The sequence below is a fragment of the Ambystoma mexicanum genome, chromosome 11 (genome assembly GCF_040938575.1).
Source record: "Ambystoma mexicanum isolate Mex_15411 chromosome 11, UKY_AmexF1_1, whole genome shotgun sequence".
NCBI lineage: Eukaryota > Metazoa > Chordata > Amphibia > Caudata > Ambystomatidae > Ambystoma > Ambystoma mexicanum.
The window spans coordinates 252,298,769-252,311,948 of NC_090934.1; positions in this window are offsets into that span (position 1 = coordinate 252,298,769).

Genomic DNA, 13,180 nt, shown 5'->3' on the forward strand with positions numbered 1-13,180 from the left:
AGGAATGGAGAGGATATCCTTAAAGGTTTCATGAGTCACTATCCCAACCAACAGACTCTTTCCACCCGTAGAGATGCAGGGATCACAACATTCAGACCAGACGCTTTCCATCAATTTTACCAAAGCCATTCACGGGCATCTGACTGACACCGTAGCAGCCCCACCAGCCTCTCTAAGGCAATGGCTAATTGCCCGACTCTCTCCAGCCGAGTCCCATCAGTCTTTACAATGCCCCAAACCCAAAAGCTTCCCATAGACTTGTGAGGGTGCCTCTCTCTAGTCAGACCCGCCCTTTCCTCATGTTTGTGATGTAAACAATCCCGACACAAACACATGACTGGTTGTGCCCCCTCCGTTTCAGCCTTCTAGAAGCACAAGCCTGAATGAGTGTGCCACCACTGATCTTGCAAAGGGACCAACCTGAAATACAGAGATTCAATTGCACTGCACCTACAATGAAGGACACTATTCCATCCCCTCATGCAAGCACCTGTAACAGTGTGGGGTATGTGTTGTTTTTAGCTTTTCTTTCTTTCTTTCCCTTCTCTTTAGTTCTACTGACACCTGCCTCACTTAACACAGTGTACTGTTCAAACGTTGAAGGCTGCAGTGTGTTTGGGGGAAGGAGGGGGCAGCATCTAGTGAATCAGGTGGAGCAAGGGGCAATGTGATGGCCTAGGTCTTTTGGAGCAGAGACTCCTTGAAGAGGTGGGTCTTGAGTTATTCCCTGAATTGTGTTTGGGGCGAGTCTGATGCTGACAGGGAGGAGGTTCCATGATCTTGGGGTGTAGGCCTAGAAGGCTTGTTTTCTGGTCCTTTCCTTTTTGCAGCAGTGGATTTCAAGTCTGCATGGGCTATATATTTGTCTGATGCTATGAACTGAAAAACTTCAAGAAAACATACTACATAACACTAATAAATACATACAGACAACAACTTGATTTCTATTTGTATATATTGTATATATGCATGAGAAAAATATCAAATATGGAAAACATGCGCAATGTATATAATTAATATGCTGAGTTGTGAAGCAGGAGAAGGCATGTGGAAGTGTAGAATCCTTTGTGTTCCTTCTGCTTGCTCAGTTCATCACACATGTTATGCATTTGGAATATCTCATAGAAAAGCTCTGTCCCCAGTGAACCAAGAGGGGCGATGAGCTTCCCAGAAACACTCTGAGCCAGAGGCGTTGCTAGGGGGGGCTGAGGGAGCTATAGCCCCGGATCTTTTGGTTGTAGCCCCGGATAGAAGCTCAGGAGCTACAACCAAAATACTAGCTAGCCCCGAGTTTCAACAGTCCCGATATTAGTGTAGCCCTGGATCTTTTCCAGACCTAGCAACACCCCTGCTCTGAGCTCATTCTCGCCCTCCCTGCTCCTCTTGTACTGTGAGAAAATCCTTCTGGCAAGAGAATGTCTCCAGGTGACTATTATTTTGTTTTTATTCAGGACATGGCGTTTCGACAAGAAACACGTACATAGTAACAAACAGTAGTCAGGGAAATCCCACCAAAGCGTAAAATGGACAATGAGGATGTAAGCGCATGGGTTTAACATGAAAGGGGGCTCAATACACAAACATAGGACCAGGGACGAGTAAATACAGGGAGTGACAAAATATATGCAGTGATGGAAGTGCAGAAGAGCTCATGTGGGGGGCTGTGACGAATAGTGTGGGAGGGGAGCCCTTCAACAAGGAAGAAATGAAGCCTCAGGATCGACTTGAGGATATAAATGTTGGGGGTGCTTTTGATATCGAAGTCAGTTTCATGTGTATGGGTCAAGGAGGGAAAAGTGGAAGAAATAAGGTGTGCAAGACGGGCAAAGGGAGCAGAGACAGAGGAGGGTGTTAGAGCGGACTATCAGATTAGGGTGACTAGTAGAAGATGGAAGCAGACAGGCAGGGGGTAACTCATGGATAGATTTGAAGGGCAATGAAAAAATTTAGTACAGGGACTGGTTGCAGATAGAGAGCCCGCTTGCACAGAGAGTGATGGGGAGGAGCGGGGTTGGAGTTACTTAGAGGATGGGTGACAGAACTCAGGCAAAATAGCAGAGAAGACGGGCAAGACTTAAGCAGACTTTTGATAGTGGAGATGGGAAATTTTGTGGAATTGTGAGTAAGAATTGGGGAGACCTTCCTAATGTGCCCCAGTCTTAGCCTGGCATCACTGGAGGTATAGGTGATGAATTGACGGCACGTCAGATCGCTGTCAAAGATGACCTCAATATTGTGCGCCGTAAGCGAGGGGGAAAGGAGGTCAGGGTAAATGAATATTGGAAAGGGGAAGAAGACTGGTCCATCCTAGGAGGAGTTGAGCCGTAGACAGCAAAGTGCCATTTTAGATTGATGGAAGAGAAGAGAAACAGGACGACAGTTGGAGGGATTGGTCCATTCCGCAGAAGGATTCTGGAGTATGGCAAGAGCAGCAGCTACTTTGAAACAAGACGTACATGTCAACATGTCACATGCTATTTTGAAGATGCCCACCCAGGCCTGTGTTTTTCTTTGGATTCTGGGACTTGTAGCTCTGCTTTTCCTATTATAACGATTGGATCATGGAGTTCCAGCATGCAAAGAAAAACCAGAACAGGGCATTTAACTCCTAACTGGAATGGGGCATGTTAGCATGTACGAGGTGTTGAGTGGAAAACCCCAACCTCCAGCAATGGCATCGTGCCACAGAGGCGAAGACCTGACGCCGCACAGCGTCTTTCCATCACATGTGCTGGAAATATCAGAGAGGATCCAGATCAGCCGCCCCACACCCTTGGATGCTATGTTCGGAAGAAGACGTAACCACATACAACACAGCATGAGGCCACCTAGTCTGTGGAGGAATCAGGGGCATTATTGAGAAGCTAGTGCACCGGAAAGCATCGCTTCCAGTTCTCCCATGTAATATGGGAGTAGCTTGTTCAGTCCAGGTTCTTTCCTTGTATTCTGGGACTCGTAGCCATGCATTCATAATGGGAAAGTCAACAATACAGTTACCAGAATTAAAACAGGAACTGGATGGATTTCTCATGGTATAAGCTAAGAGCTCTGCTGAAAGGCTGGGGCAGAGTCAGTCACGTGGCGTGTCTAAGACATACCAGACTTTCTCCTTTGCCCGTCTCTGCCTGTTCCTGCCCTGTAAGGCAATATTCCAGGTTCTTCCGAGGCTAGTCTGCCACTGTCTGTTAAGCTAATCCTGGCCACTCTGAGTTAAGGTTCTGAAGCTCTCTCCAGTTCGTCCATGGCCAGTCTATTTAGGGGATTTCAGGGTCTGGGCATCCAAGACTCGTCCTGCCCCAGGATGGGCCAGATGCTGGGTAATTCAGTGTTTTGTAGGGGGTTCATATATAAGCAGAAGCTTGGCTTGGCTTGGCTTGGCTTGGCTTGGAGGCAGCAGAGTGCTGTTCAGTGGGGGTGCGGCCATGCAGCAGAAGTGGGGAGCCCGGGAGAAGGGGCGAAGAGGAGGGATCCGCCATAGGGGGTGCTCTGTTGTCGGCTGTTGTGTTAAGGGAGGGGTCCTCGTCTCCTTTGTGATGGGCAGCCCGGGGAGAGCTCTAATGTGAATAGCTCTGTTGTTCGAGAGTTCAGGCCTATGCCAGCAGAATGTTTGGTTGATCCCTTTTGTTGCAGTTTTAGTTAGTAATCTGGCGATGACTTGACTGAAGGGTAGGAACACAAGGCGAGAATCCAGGTGATTATTCAATACGTTATCATTTCCTTTGCAATGATCGCGTGATAATGTTTGCATTCCATTTCAAATGGTGCCTGTGTATTGTTTCCATTCGTTCAGTCATTTTTCGTTTGATTTGTTTATTATTAGGAGACAAGCTCTGCTATGGTCCCCTGAGCATACGCACGTATTACTGGGCATCGCGATTGGATGCCTGGCAACGGCTGCTGATATGAAAAGTGGCATTTAATAAGCAGGGGAAGTAGGGAGGCAGTGGGACTGACAGAGGGGCGGCAAGATTTAACAATCGGCAGTAGTTTACATCCAGTGCTGGATGTCTACGCATTGTAGGCCCTGCTCCCCTTTTAAATATAGGTGTTTTCCTAATGTAGTTCATATTACATCTTTCTACGCATTTTAGGCCCAGCTTTTTGAACCTAGGTGATAAATAGCACTGGTTTTAGGACATAGAGAGAACCTAGCACTGGTTTTAGGACATGGACAGAACCCAGGATGTAAACATTGTTGTTTCCACAGATAACCCATTTCTCCCCTTGTACACTGCACCCTTGTAATTTAGCGAAGGCACAGACTCATTCCACACATCTTGCACTCGCATATAACACAAACACTATTGCACAGCACCTCTGCCATAAGAATGAAGCTACCTTTAACGACAAAAATTCCAATGATAGCTTCCTGCATAATTTTCTCCTTATACGCAATCCACCCTGTTCAGTTCATAGTTTACATCCTGTGCCCATCTACACGCCATGCAGACATGGCTGGCTAGCAGGGTATTGGCCACCCTTACACAACTGTAATGACCCAAATGCACACACGCACACAATAGCATCTCTGGGACCAGAATTATGGTGAAAGGCGCTATACAAATGACAAAAATGAATGAATGAATCAATCAATTAATCAATGAGTGAATGAAAGGGAAAACATTTAAAGGGGGATCCCACAAGGGCTGGGGTGGGATGGAGTGGAGCGGAGCTGGCAGTTGAACAATCATGTCATCATTAAATACAGTTGTAAATGAACCCAAACCATTTTTTTAATGTCACGTTAGTAGTGTGTGTGTGTGTTGCACAACGCTAATATTAGTAGATGCTTCAGTGAGTGGAGTTGCAAGCCAGTTCTTCCAGTGGCTTGCGTCCTGCACATACGCCTCGCTGGGACCATAGTATAAGATTGATATCCACTGCGAACCAAATTATTCCTTAACCCTTCAACAATAGCTCTTCCTTTTAACCGGTGTGGACGGATAAATGGCAGAACTGCCAGGATTAGAACCTGTGATTTCCAAATCGTAGGGTTGTGTGTAGGAAACGCCCATCCACTTGATGTGTTTTGTCAGCACTGTGCTGTTCTTGCCATTGTTTTTTAGGGTGGCAAGTGTGGGGCATGGCTCTCTGTGTGTGCTGGTCAGTACACACTGCAGTTCATGATGCTAGCAGCCAGAGGTTTCTCTGGTGTCCACTAGAGGGAGCCAGACCTCACACAGAGTTGTTCATGTCGTGGGTCAGGCAGCCTTTCAAGTGTGCCACAAAACCTTGTCTGGGCTGAGGCAGGCCGGGTCCGAGATCTGGGATGACATATGATGCCGGATCTCGGACCCGGCAAGAGCCGGCCCAATGACCAGCACTGTTTACCTCTAGGTAAAGTTGGTAGGGCAAAATGAGGGATCATGGGCGGTCGGTGATAATAGCAGACAGCTCCAGGGCCTCTTCAATGGAAAGGCGGTGCTCCGCCAGGACAGTCTAATACAGTGGAGGTGGACTTAATGTCAAAGGTCGGGAGTTCCAGGGGTGGGGAGTGAGGAAGGTGCCGGAGTCCAGTGGGAAGGAGCAAAGGGGAAATGTGGAACAGGGAAGTCGAGGAGAGATTGACATCTCAGGGTGCAGTGGGATGTGTAGCCAGAGCTAGAGTTTGCCAGGTAAGGGGGAATCTGGCACTTGGATGGCTGTGTCGATGATAAGAAGGGGATTAAAGAGGGAGTGTTTGCAAATAGATAGCCAACCCCCCTGTAGGAAATATGCAGAGGTGGCTGAGGGTCTAGGGAAGTTGCAAAGAGTGCAGCTACATTATCAAGTGATGGAAATGAGTAGGTGAATGTTTAAGTGGAGTGAAAGGTGAGGCGAGGGAGGTTTATCAAATGTTCAGCAGGATGAACCAGTCAGGCATAGCCATGGAGACGATGAACTGTTGCAGTTTAAGATCACTGTCAAAGAGCATCCCCAGGTTGCTAGGCTAGGACTTGGGTGAGGATAGCGGTGAAGGCAGAGAGGAGAGGGGAGAGGAGGGGAGAGGAGGGGAGAGGAGTTGTAGAAGCTGAGAGGGAGATCACTTCAGTTTTTAGGCAGTTAAGCACCAAGCAGGATAATGCCACCAAATATGGTATTGTGGACAGGCAATCTTTGATGCGGGAAGATGACTCTGAAGTGGTGAGGCGAAGGATTAGAAGGTATGTGTGTCATTGGCAGAGAGATAATATGGGAACACCCCCAAAGGAGGGGGTGAGCTTGCCAAGTGATGCGTGGTAAACAGTGAATAAGAGGATAACAAGTGCAGACCCTCCGAAACAGGTAGAGGGGTGTCCAAGGACAATCCACCACTCCCAGACATAGAAATGACGTGACCACCTAGAAAGAAGTCAATCCAGCGTCAGTTTCCTGGAAGGTGTAGGCAGAGATTGCAGAGGAGAGATGAGTGGTCAAGATAAAAGAACGGGGGGGGGTCAAGGAAAAAGAACGATGCGTGGCAGTGAGGAAGTTAAAGATGGGGGTTAGCGATGGGCTGGGAACCCAGACTGTAGGGGTTTGCAGACGCTGGGCACTTCCAGGAAGGAGGTGATGCAACTGAACACCAGATGTTCTATGATTTTAGTATAAGGAGGGGAAAGGGGAAACAGCTTGAACGTTAGAAGGCTTTTTGAAGTCCACCATAGGCTTCTTTAGGAGATCTGGGATGGTGGCCCCCTTATGGCAGGCTGGGGAGATCCCAGAGGACAGGGAGAGGTTGAGGAGAGGGGATGTGTAGGAGCAAGTGAAGCATGCCGGTTCCTTTACCGTCTGGAGTGTTAAGGGGTCAGCAAGAGCTCAGGGGAAATTGCAAAAGTGAAATATGGGTGAGAGAAGAGTATCACATATTTTATTTGGGATTTTAGTCGAAAAGTAGCAAGCAGAGTCATCGCATGCAAAGGAGGAAGGGATGCAGAGCAGCAGCGGTGGCAAACATGGATTGTAAGGTCCTGGACAGCTTAAACGGGTGAGAGGAAATATGAGGTTGGTGTAAAAGGGAAGAGGAGAAAGAGTGGAGGGATTGCGTGTGGCAGGTAAGGAGAGAAGGGGGATGCGTGGTCGTGCTTGTTTGTTCTCAGTTGCTGGATGGCAGGGGCGAGCCACGGTTGAAGGAGAGGGTGGGAGGGAGTGGAATGGTGAGCAGAATCTGGCATTCAACGGGGTGGCAAATGCAAGGCTTACTTCTGGGCGTCCTTTCAAAGGAGACCACAAAGGGTAGAGAGAGCGCTTGGAAGGTGAACCTGACTTGCTTGAGGTAGGCAGGAATGAGAGCAAGGATGTCAGGATCATGATAGTCATTGGTAATGAAAACCAGTCATTTCTGGGCTGATATGTGAGAGAACAGTTGGCTCTGAGTATCGTGTCCCAGGGGATTCCGGGGTGAAACACAGAAAGGTTCTGTATAATCTCGGCAGTATCCAGCTCACTTTAGAGGAGTCCACTCAGGCATTGGCCTCTCGTAAAGGCAATAAAAGTACAGGTCCGCGCTAGCTCTCTTCTGACTATTATAAAGAGATTACAGAGATCTCCTCACTGTTGCTTTGTCACATTTTAAATGTAAGGTTGGAACTGGAAAATGTACCAGAATCATGGCAGAAGACAATCATTTACTCCTTTGTTAAACAGGCATTCCAAATGCCAACTATATCTCTTTTGAACTGTTTCTTTAACATTTTCGGTGAGGTATTTAGCAACTCTAGGAGTGGGCCACATTGAATAACATTCTTGCCCGTGTACAAGTGGCATTTAACGCAGGTGTTGGCACTATAGCAATTAGCCACTGGGTTTGTGTTTCTCCAGCGGAACAGCAATGGGTGGCCTAGCTGGATGCTTTCCAATGTCTGTGATTCCGTGGACAGACGTCCTCTTTAGATATCTATGGGAGCTCACTCAAGTATTTTCAACATATTGATGTCATTTCACGGAAGGAAATGCTGCGGTCGTTGTTTATAGTACAGACGTCTTGGTAACACCACCATTCCCTATCACTTTTGGGGATGCTGAAGTGTGTGCTTGCATCACATTTATTAAATGTATATGGCAATGGTTTACTTCCAGTTTTATATAGATTGAAAGCAGGTATTCTTTATGGCTGTGCACTTTCCTCTTCTGACTTATGCCTGCAATCGTGTGTTTCTTGTCTGTGACCCTAAGGCACTGCAGATGCCTTTAGATACTTATGCGAGTGTTATGGGTGAAAGGGGGTTGAAAACAAATGCTACCAAATGAGCTACAATGACATCTTCTTTCAAGACACAAACAATTGTTGCACTTTTAAAACTGGGTTACTCAAGTTATCGAATATGACGACTTGACCTTGAGATTCCCCTCCACACTGTCCCGTTTAAAGCATGCTAATACTGTCATCCCGTGTGAGGGAGGCTATTGGGGGGACTTTTGATGTTGTTACCCGTTCCTAGAAAGTCAAACCAGTCAAATACATGTTGCAAGTTTATAAAAACAAAAGCTAGGTCTGTAGCTCCTCATGGAGCCGGTATCTGGGGAATTAACAATGGAGGGGGCTCCAACACATTCAAATTGGATTTAATGAAACATAATATTTGGGCTCCTACAACCTTCCCCGAGATGTGTTTGTCATACAGAGCTTGATTCGAATATTAGGTGGATCCGTTTTTTGAGGCCACAGCTGACTTATTTGTAAACATCCTTTAGTGAACCGAATGTTACTTTACTGTTAACAATTATCCGAGATGTGTGGCTTCGCGAATTTAGCGCGCATGCAGTTCACATTCTGTGGTCATTGCATGCCCAAAGGGAATTGGCTACATATAGTGAGTGTATCAATGCTAATCCCTGATCCCCAGACACAGGTCAACACAAGTAAAACAACAGCTACAGTCACATCAAAGCCCCAGAACAGAGTTCACGAAATCATTTGCCGTGGTTCTGGTCCTCAATACTTGTTAAATGGGTCTCCATATATTAAGACTCGGTATGTAATATCTGTGCTATGGTTTAATAGCCTGGGCCTGAAAGGGTTAGGGGTGGGCGCAAGCCTGATTTGCATTTGGTCTTTGCCCTTATGTAATGGCTTGGCAGGCGAAGAACAGAGGGTTGCCCAGAGCAATGCCAGTGGTTCAGGTTCATTTTAAACCTTCCAGCCATCCATAACCGCTTTTGTTTTGCTAAAAGCGACTTCTAGCATGTGGTCCACAAATTTGGTGGACCTTTTTACGTAAATATATAGTTGAGACTACTTTGCACTTCTTGTTTTTCCGATCAACGTACATCTCAGAAAGTAGGAGATGTTTAGTCCTGAATTTGCGTCAAGTCAAGTTTAGACAATGCCACCCTGAGCTGTCATTCCTTCCTAGGGCAAACAAGCAGTGCTGTTCACGGGCCCTGAAGCACTTTACACAGAAAGCACTAACAATATCAACTGAGAATGTGTTGTTACTTTGAATAGGGATCTATTCTTTTGTCATCATAGGCATAACTGCCAATCAATTGCTAGATATGCATTTACTTCTAACGCGCTCTTATTTATCTTCTTAATGTATTATATGATTGGTGATGTAATTTGGTTATCTGCATTCACCTGATGATTGACCTTGTTGTATTTGTTGGGATGAATTTAGGACTTTACAGAATCATTTTATTGTATTTATTGATCTGTTTGTGAGAAGTTCTCCAATGTAACGTATGAATGAGTGAGAGGTTAGCCGTGGAGTCAGGTCGGAATGTGCACTTACAGATCAAGGGGAGACTTGGGGTCTAGAGGATAGGAGGGTCAGATACGCTGAAGTATAAGTGGGAATGATCAGAGAGGAATGGTCGAGTACTGAAAAGAGGTAGGAAGAAGGATGAGACCACCATCCCCTTTCTTGGAAAAGTGAGGGGATTCCAAGAAGGTAGCGTATCAGTGCGAGGGGCATCTAGTGAGGAAGCGTGGGGGGGCTAATCCTGGTTTCAGTGACAGCCATCACTGCAAGGTGCGAGAGGTGGAAATCAAAGTGGTCAGATAAAAAGGAATTGTTAGTATAGTGGGATTGGGCATTTAATAGCCCTGATGTGAGTTAGGGTTATTTATGAGGCGGGGAGGGGCCACTGGCAGGAAGATGAGAGGGCAAGATGAGGGTGGAGTAGGTATGAGCAGAAAGACCAAAAGTCGGTTCGGAGAGAGTCCAGAATTGGGAAAGGCTGGGATTCAGAGGGGGGGCACTAGGAGGGAAGACAGGTAGGTAGGTACCTGGATTTCCTGGGTAAATGGTAGTGAAAGAGTAAGAGGAGGATGTGGATGGCCAGAAGACTTCTGGCTCTAGGTAGCGTCACGTAATAGGAGGGTAGGTTGCGGCACTTAAAACCAAAAATGAGGTCACACAGGGAAATACCTCTTTTCTTGCAATGCTTTTGCTTTCCTTTGTTTGACACTAGTTTGCACCAGGGCACTTTCCCCCATGCACCTCACCTCTCTACTCCTGCCCCTTGCTCTCCGTCTTTTTTCTGCCTCCCTTCCCCCAGATCCCTTCGTCACTCCTTCCCCTCCCAGATCTGCTTTTCCCCCTCATTCCAACCAAGCTATTATTTTTATTTGCTCCCTTTGTTTACCCCATTTCTGGGCCCAATCTGTACTACTTGGTGGCAATATCCCTTATCCACCCTCCCTTCTCCAAACCCAAGCGCTTCCCATTGACACCCCCACCCTCCACTTACCTTCTCCAGCCAGCGGAAATCAGTGCTCTTGTCCCCCTAATCACCAATCCCTTCTCCTAACAGAAATCGAAAGGGGACTCCAAATCCCACTTTGTTTTTTAATTAGCACTCGGGGCGGAGGAGCCAGCCAATCACGCTGCTTGGTTTTTGGGCTGAATCCCACAAACCAAGCCCGCGTTTCGAGCAAGGTGAAAGCTGCCCCGCCCCACCATCTTACACCCACCCTACCCACCGGTCTCTTCCCACACCCCACCCTTACTAACCTCATTCCTTTTCCTGCGGCGCCCCCACAGCAGCCACTCCATGACCCCGCCGGCTGTCATGGAAATAGAAGAAGGACTCCACAATCGAGCCCTGCCTTCCATCTCCATGGTGACTATCTTTGGTAAGTATTTTGTTTGAATGAACTGGATGCCGCACAAGTGTGCCGTTCCTTTCTTTCAAATAAAATTACATTGCTGTCAGCTCCTGGGTTTTCAGATTGAAAACCCGGGTGCTTATATCTAAAAAATCCGATCCGGCGGGCAGTTTTTTTGCTATATTGTTATATCTAACACTTGATATCTAATTATAGATCAGAAACTCAGCTATAACAGAAGGTAAAGACTGAAACCTTGTACGTTTTTACACCTTTTGTTTCCTCTATCATAGGATAGATAGGTTTTAGATAAAACCTGATTCCCTTTGTGTCATTATCCCAACATTCTCCTAACTGTGATAAAAACATACTCATTGTGTCACGCGTTGTAATGAGCCACTATGTTGCACACATTTGAATGATAGTCGAATCATGTACCATGATGATTTTATCACCATTTCACTGTTAGAGTAAGGCAGGTGTCTTATGTGAGCAGATCAGATGCCTTCTACCTATTATCTGCCCCAGGATAACCTTAAAAGGAGTTCACCAGACCATCAGACTGCTGGAGAGGCAAATAGTTCACAAACACTGGCAGCAAACAGAAGTAGAAACTGAGTTTTGTTGTAAAAGAAGACGTTTGGAACACCCCTAGAACTGGGCTCTGCAACCAGGGTTGGACTGGCCCCTCGGCCTTTCGGCCTTTGGCTGGGCCGAAATCGTCCCTGGGGAGTGGGGGCTCGTTTCTGGCCATGCCTGGGTCGGTTTGGACAAAAAAACAAATATATTTTGAAAAAACATAAATGTTGGAAAAAAGTATATATGTTTTTGGAGAAATAAAATACCTGCAACGGCATAATTCATCAAAGCAAGATAACAAACGTTACCTTGCTTTGATGATTTGTTTGCATGCATGATGTGTGCATCATAAATTATGATGCATGCATCATTCACATGCTGCTGCAGCATGCAAAGTTGAGGGGCCCAGGCTGCTGCCGGGCCGACGGCTGTCACTGTGCCGCCACTCCAGGGGGTATGGTGCCCCCTGGAGTTGCTGTGCTGTTGTATTAGTGATAAATATGTATTAGTGATATTAGTGATAAACAACCAATTTTAGAGTAGAATAAGCATCCATTTCGGACTATGTATTTTGCGTTTCGCAAGTTGCAGTAATAGCATGTTTTTTTCTGACGTTGTCTCTGTTACGATCATCACAAGACATTCCATCTCGGTGACCTCGGTCACTTGACAACATCCTTGTGCCTAAAAGCTTCTGTACAGTGTAGAAATATTTGACCAAAGCACATCAAGTGGCCATTGACTTCATTATGCCACAATGAATGCTTTGTTGTAATGTGTCTATCTTTCCCATCTCACTGGCAAGCTGTTCAGGATGTTTGTTTGCATGTATGAGGTAACGCATGATCAGAGTATGGGATGTCCTGTGAGTGCGCTGCTTTCCCTATTTTGCCAACGTCTGAAGCCTGAAAGCAGATGCATGCAGGCTTGACATGCGGCCAACTTTGCACCAGACCTGCAGATGAACTTAACTGGTCTGCTGTTAAATCGCAGTTACCAGTTTAATGGTATCCAATAAAGAATAATTGCTTATTTTACTATAGCCGATATGATAGCTCAGTGGGTTGAGCGCCCGCTGCTGTGATGTGTGTGTGATCTGCAGGTTTGAATCCCAGCAAGGCCATCTCAGCCTTTCGTCCTTCTTAGGTCGATAAATGAGTACCAACACAGGCCGGGTCATATTGTATGCATATTTGTTCTATCAAAAAGAGCTTAAGCGTAAGTGCTATACAATAACATTATCATTTGGCCTTGGATAGGGTGACCAGATTTTCAAAATAAAAACCCAGGACAGGACAGGCCACCGACATAGAAGTAGGACTACAATTTCGCGGGTCACTGACACAAAAGTAGGACTACATATCGTAGCACTGATAAAGACAAAAAAGGGACTACAAACATAGCACTTATGACAGTGAAGTTTGGGGGCAGCCACAGCAGATCAAATGCTGGATTAATGTACACATACCTGTGAAGCCACTATGTGGCACGGTTTTCTGTTTTTAGAGTGAATTCTTGGGGATCCACCTGTACAGGTAGAGCACTGCAGTGGACTGGGGTTATTGTCAACCCAACAATATTTCGCTGTGA